This window comes from Pezoporus occidentalis, unplaced genomic scaffold (assembly GCF_034315485.1).
Source record: "Pezoporus occidentalis ecotype Australia unplaced genomic scaffold, CSIRO_AGI_Poc_V1 ctg165, whole genome shotgun sequence".
NCBI lineage: Eukaryota > Metazoa > Chordata > Aves > Psittaciformes > Psittacidae > Pezoporus > Pezoporus occidentalis.
The window spans coordinates 1,703,274-1,710,395 of NW_026913477.1; the positions used below are offsets into that span (position 1 = coordinate 1,703,274).

Genomic DNA, 7,122 nt, shown 5'->3' on the forward strand with positions numbered 1-7,122 from the left:
GGGCTCGATTCCATGGGTCGCGGATGGGTTGCGCGTCGCGTACCGCCTCGGGCGGGCGGTGAGGGAGCGGCCAGGGCCCGGGAGCGGCCGTTGTGGGCCCAGTAGGAGCGCGTTGACGGCGGTCTGGTTCGTCCCTCGGCAGCCGTTGCTGTCTCCAGCGGGGCTTCTGTAGGTTGAGAAGAGAAGGCTGAGAGAAGATGCGCACCCAGAGAGGTTTAATAGAGGCCTTCGCTGCCCAAGTAAAGCTGTTTTCCATGCTTACAATCAATAAAAAGAGGGAGAAACGGACTAAATTGAACTCAATGTTCAAGTCAGCGGTGCAGGAGCGGCAGAGCGGTGCAGCGGGCTGCCGTGCAGGGTCATGGGGGCTAGGACATGGCTCTGCTCAGCCCTGCCGTGGCTGCGGGTGTCTCTAGGTCTGTCAGGGCTGTGTCCATCCTCTCGGCCAGAGACGTACTCGGGTTCTCTGGAGGCTCTTGCCTCCACCGTGACTGGGCAGAAACCCTTCCAGCTATGGGCTCCGTAAAGCCTTACGGAGGCCGGCACTAGCTGGCAATAGCACAGGGGACTGGGACGCTTTGCTGTGTTTTAGCCAGGCCTGCAATGCAAAACGTGGGACAGAAAATGGGAGAAAGCAGCTGCCTGGTGCAAATGAGGGAGAAAGAGGGAAGGAGAGAGGGAGAAGATGGCAGTGGACAGGAAACATGGTGGATCTGAGACTAAACGGAGGTGTAAAGTGTGGTGGATGTTGGATTGCAGCCTGGAGGGTATTGATGAGGGAAAAAGAAGCTGGCTTGGTAGAGAAAAGGGAGATGGGAAGAAGAGATTGAGGCCAAGCGGAAGGAGGGAAAATGGCGGGCAGGTGCTCAGCTGCCTGAGGAGACTGGAGCTCTAGACTCAGCGAGGAAGGGCCCTCATTGAATAGCATATTCCTGGTTCTAATGCTGGGGGATATCTGCAAATAGTACTTTGAATAATCAGGCATTTAGAGATATCCCCAGTCATGGGGGAAGGAAATCTAAGCTCTTGAAAAAGACCGTCAAACACATTGACCTGATTGAGTGGGGCAGTTGGAGTGCAGGTGGTGTTGAGAGGAAAGCGGTTGTGAAGTGTTGAGGAAATGGAAATAATGCAATTTGTGATTAAATGTCAGTTAAATCCTCTCAGCTGTATACTTGCAATAGTGTACTTTCCCAAAGAGTGTCACAAAACCAAACCTGGCAGGTCAGGACCACCACTGGAACCAGTGCATGGTACTAATGGGGCTTCCACACACAAATGCTTGTGTGGTCAGATGCGTTCACTGCTTCTTTGCTTTTGTTTTTGTGCTTAATAACTGCACTAGAACCAACTTACCTTGTGTATTATATACCCATACATGCATCTGTTTGAGCACTGTTGCATGTGGAGAAATAAACTTTATGTTTAATAACTGAGCCAGCACTTGCTGTAGGCTGTGGGGGAGCATCCAGTAACAGCAGCACAGATGAAACCGCAGATTCTGAAGGCAGCAAGTTGTCTGTCTTCACCGTGAAGAATGGGGCATTTCAGAGGCCAGGGAGAGTCCTGCTGCTGGGGCTTTTACATCTCCTCAGGCTTCACTGTTTTCGTACCAAGTCCTGTCTTTAAAAAGTCATCTCTCGGGGACTTAGAAGCAATTGCATTAAGAGGATTTCACTATTAAGAGAAAGACATTAGGAGAAAGAGCACAGAATAAAAGTAGCAACTGATGTGGTATTAAAAGAGCAGTATAGTTTATGTAATTTAGCATAACGAAAAATACATTGTTTTGCACCAGAAAGGTCATCATTAACATCAGAACACAGAATTCTTTGTTTGCATCTGACTGCTTTGCCTTCCAGGTATCTCCATCCCTGCCTTCCATGGGCACTTTGTGGTGTTACAGCATCTTACTGTGATCTTAGCAGGTGTATGGCTCACTTCTTTTTTGCTGTATCAGTAAAGATAAAAGCGCAGTTTCTCCCTTGGAGCTGTGTAAAAACAGCGTACACACTAATCCTGCTTTAAGACAGTGTCAGACTGGCTACAGGAGTAGCTTAATGAAAAGGTGAAGTTGTGTGAATTCAGAGACACTGAACTGGTGGTTTATTTTCATTATCACACGGTATGGCAGGGGACAGTGATGTGCCTGTGGTATAGGTATGTCAAGGCTGCCCCTAGCGACAGCAGAGGAAGTGATGAGATGGCCACAAAGGCTGCCCAAGGGGTTTCTGCCCTTGTGTGGGGTCCCTGGGGAGACCAGGGGATCAAATTCCACCGCAGGGAGCTGGTACAGGCACCTCGCAATCACATAGCAGGATAAAGTTTGCCCTGCAAAGCCTACATGCTGCAGTGGTCTGAATGTGTTAAAAGGCTGTTAAAAACAATGTATTTTTGCATTATTAGCACAGTGATAGTCTCCTCTTGCACAGCCAACTGTCAGAAGCTCAGTTTTGGCACTGTTCTTTCTAGATAGAACTTTTTTGGGGGGGAGGTCCCAAAGACTCTCTCCTGTTTGTAGCTCTGCAGGGAGCAAAATGGAATGCTGTTCCTCTTGTGATTAACAAATCCTCCAGAAAAAAAAAACCACCTAGTGGTTGGGTTCAGATGTCTGATTCCTCTGGAATTCCATGGAAAGCTATGATATTCAGTACTCGTAGGATTCAACCTCAAACAGTGTTAACACTGCGTCTTATTTATCGCAAGTAATTTCTTTGTGGACAGTGGCAGTCTTAATGGTAAAATTTATGTGACAGTCGGACTTTAGTGACATAGAAAAGTGTGAATGGTTGTTACCATGATGCAGAGAAGATGCTTCAGCCTTTTCCTTACTGGAGAGAAATGATTCTGGTGTGATTTTGGGAGCCACTGATGGATGGCAAGCTGATCGTGCTTTTCTAGGATGTTCCTTATGTTTATTGCTGGCTGTGAAAACGAGGACTGAATGTTTCTGTATGGCATTACATTTTTTCTGCATGTTATACTTAGTCTGGTGTCAGTAATTTTAAGAAGGTGATTTGTTCTCATGTACTGAGAACAAATATGCAAAACCTTGTGATTTCTTTTTAAAGCTTTGGTTCATCAAGGAACATAAATTCGTGCCTGATTTCAAATGTATCAGCTGTTCTGTGACTGTCATTCACATCATATTTTTGATGTCCAGCATATACTTAGTCCTTTGTGAGCCCTTCAGCAGTTTCAGCTGGTTAGGTACTGTATCTGTAATCAATTTTTCCTTAACCCAGGGACTTGCAAAAATTGATGGATGTGTGGGGTCAGAAGCAAAGTGTCCACTGTTTAATGAAGCACTGAGTAACTTCGTATTTCTGATCGCTGGTGCAGAAGAGTACAGCTTGTGATTAAAAAGAAGGAAGAGGAAATAGCTAGGACATGCAGTAATCACTATTTTAGTCTAATTATTTTTATTCATTCTTTTAGATGTCTCTTTAAACAACACGGAATTTTCTGTATTTTTTCAGGGACAAGATTATGGCAGAACAAATTACTCCTTTCCCGGTGGCAGAGGACGGGTTTGGTACCATTTCACATGGGAAAGCCGGAAAAAGGAAGAGATTAACGTCTGTTAGGTCACAGATTCACTTGGCAGGGAAGGATGAACCACAGGGACCTTCTTGGGATCGTGCCAGCAGCTGTGAGAGTTACAGCTATGCACCTTCTCATGCAGACCGTTTGTAACCTGGGGATTTGCACACCGTAACGAAGCCCCTGCTTTGCCCAGCACAGTGTGACACCTGCAGCACTTGGACCTGCGTGTGCTGCGGAGGGATGGCTCCCGACAGCTCTGCTCCGCTGGCTCTGCAGAACGACTTCTCTGAAGGGTGTGAAAGCTGCGGCTCGCTGTGCTCGAGCAGATGGCAGTGTTTCTGAGCTGGCCTGTTTCTGGAGGCGGTGGTGGTAGGAAACCAAACCATTAAACGCAGCCGCAGCAAACTGCTGAGTCAAGGCTGGGGCAATCACGTGAAATGCCAAAACCAGCAGCGGTGGTGGGGCCGCGCAGGGCGGGTTGCTGCAGCCACAGCGGGCTTCCTGCAGGAGCGCGCTGGAGCCTGGTGTTGCGACACAGCAGGAGCAACTCAGTCCCAGCCGAGCAGGAAGAAGCCCAGGCACAGGCGGCGGTAGTTCGTCACAAGCCTGTTGCACAAACACCGCTCGCGTACGTGCTGTTTGGTTTGATCGCACGCTGGGTGCCTGGCGAGGTGGCAGCGGGGCAGGAGCTGGTACAGCCGGTGCTCCTTCGCTGACCCACACGGGGACAGCAGCCCGTGCTGCAAGGTGCAGGGTTGGGGTAGGTTGCTGCGCTCAGCAGCGTTTCCAGCTGCTGCTGCGTGCGACGTGTATCACGGCACTCAGCAGGTGGGTTACCATGTGGCAGCTGATGAGATTTATGGGTTTCGTGAGTCATGCCAAACTACTTCTAGATGTAGATCTGTTTAACGTGGGAAAAAAAAAATCGTTTCACTGACAGCTCAACACGTTCTTTGGGCTTGTAACAGCAAAGTACAAAAATGTCAGTTTTGTGTCTATCAACATACATTGCTAACTTGCTGGAGATACATCTGTCAGCTTCAGAGCAGAAGTCATGTGAGAATGGCTCTGCTCATGAGCCACCTCCCACTTCAACTCTTACCAAGGATGTGTTGGCTGTAATTGTTTTTGAGAAATCTCAGCAGCAGCAGAAGTTCTATCTAAAATACAGGGCTGGAAGGGAGGCTGTCTTATATAGTCATTTTAATATCTGGATATTTTAACTGCAGGACTGCAGTGCTGTAACCTAGAATAACATTACCTCCCTTTTACAGAGAGCACATCAGGGCAGATGATATATAAAATAACCATATATGTAATTAACCATATATGTAATTGGTCTACAGTTTCCAGCTCTGACAGAGATAGAAAACCAGGTCTGGCAAACCCGTTCATTTCATTGTCCTGAGCAACAAAACTCTTCCAGGGAATGATCTCACTCCAGTTTGAGGCTGCCTGTCTGCTTCTGGAGCTCGGATTATGAAGCAGCAGTGGTGCTGTAGGAATAACAAGAAAGAAACTGAAGGGATACTGTTGTAGATTAACCCCAGCCTGCTAGTGTTCTCAGACTGAAGCCAAAATACAGCTCTGTACTAGTTACTGGGAAGAAAATTAACTCTATCGCAGCTGAAACTAGGACAGATACGCAGGATTGCAGCCCTTTGGTTGCAGAACCAGTTCTCCAGAGGATGGAGCCTGACCTACCCCCTGGTCGCAGCCTACAAGCTTTACCTGCACGGTGACAAGGTTTCAGCTCACCTCTGCAGAGGCTTTATTTTGTAATCTGTTCCCATCTCATGCCTGAAAGCTGTACCTCCTCCCCAGCACACACGTGGCAGAACTCGGTCTGCACTGTGTCTTGTCCAGGTTTTAATTGTAATTAGTAGAGCAGCCTTGCTTTGAGCCTTAACCTAGCACCAGCTGAAGGATTTTCTTGATACCGTTAAGGGACTGCTTTTGAGAAAGGTATCTGCTTTTGACCATAGTAACAAATTGTTCTCAGATACACTTCAAGTTTTGCAGACGACACAGTGGTAAAACAGAACATGCATTGTGATAATTCCATATGAGTTTGGTCTGGGAGGGGAAAAGAGCTACATATTAAGTGAACATTGTACTAATAATCCAGCACTGATATTTCATGCTGTATTATAACTACTTCCCACTCCACGTGGTACAAAGAAATCTATTTCATGTAATCTTGGATGCAATTTGCTTTGCATACTCATCCCTCTCAGTTTGCAATGTGATAGTGATTGTTTTAAGGAGTAAGTTAAAGAACTATCATTGATGTTGCATACTGTATTCTCTCTGAATAGTTTGGCATTAGTAGCTTGGCATCAGCCACTAAAGCAGCTGAAGCGTTTGGCTACAAGAGCTCACCAAGTGTAAACTTTTGGTAAAACTAATGCTGCTAACAAAGAACTCCCTGTGTGCTGCAGATATAAGTGGAATGAAAAAGATAAGGACAATTCTGAAAGAGTGAAGTAACTTCAGGAGGCGGCCAGCCCAGCACTAGTGAAACCCACTGAGAAATCAAGAGAAATCACTGACAAGAATTAGGTGCCTGGACTTGGGGATGGGGTGATTTGTGGAACGGGTATAATTGGGAAGCATGAGCTGGGGTAGGGACCCCTCTCTGGAGGCACGCAGCTCCAGCTGTGACTGAAGAACTATTAAAAGACTAACTGGAAACCTTCACTCAGACTTGGCATTCTCAGCAGGATCCTGCAGTCAGACCTTGTTATGGTGCCAGCTGTGTGTAAAGGCATAACAATAAAAATTTAGTATTTACTGGATGTGAACTCCTTTTCCGAAGTTTAAGGAAAAGGTTTTCTCTATGGAGCTGCAGTGTCTTACTGATGTTAGAACATTAACTTTCAAAGTTACTTTTCTTCTTGAATTCTTATCTTAATGCTTATTTCCCATAAGCAGCAGCAAGACAAATTGTAAGTCATTTTAAGGATGACTCTTACAGGAGATGAGCATGTATCAGGAAGCAGTTAACCAGAAGAAAAACTTGCTCCATTGTAGGCTGATCAGCATCCACTGCTCCTCTTCCCAATTAACTCTGTATTTTACAAGAAACTCTGCATAAAGTCCAGTGTCTCAACCCCTCAAGTAAGTTTTCAGGTGCTTGTTTTCTAAATAGCACAATATGCCTACAAACCCTTTCCTTTTAAAAGGAAAAAAACCAACCCCCTAAGCAAGGCAAATCCAAAGCTATTGCCTTTAATTTGGCAACAGTTTCTCTCAAAATCAGGAGAAAGAACAGCAATGCATATTGCACTTCATACAGTAACAAAGTATTTTCTGCTCTCTGGGAATCTGCTTCTGTAGGATTAATTTCTAACAACAAAATTCTGTAGGATTGTGAAGAACATAGGAAATACTCTTAAGAAGAAATTGTTAGTGGAAAAATCATCCCATGCATTTAGATGCCTCCACACTTTAACAGAACGCACAGCTCTTACTTTGCCATAGCTCTCCCATTCTCAAACTACCCCTCCAGAGCTTGGAAAGCAAGATCAGAACACCCTGACACCCCTCTCCACAAAGTCCTCAGAGCACCTGCAC

The 7,122-nt window shown here is 46.1% G+C and overlaps 1 long non-coding RNA gene across 1 annotated transcript; it reads left to right on the forward strand.

The window, feature by feature from the left end:
• Positions 1 to 2,674: 2,674 nt before the first annotated feature.
• On the forward strand, positions 2,675 to 4,485 carry LOC134160910 (uncharacterized). Its single transcript, XR_009963739.1, has 2 exons — positions 2,675 to 3,210; positions 3,480 to 4,485. It is a non-coding gene; the product is annotated as an uncharacterized LOC134160910 (long non-coding RNA).
• Positions 4,486 to 7,122: the final 2,637 nt, after the last annotated feature.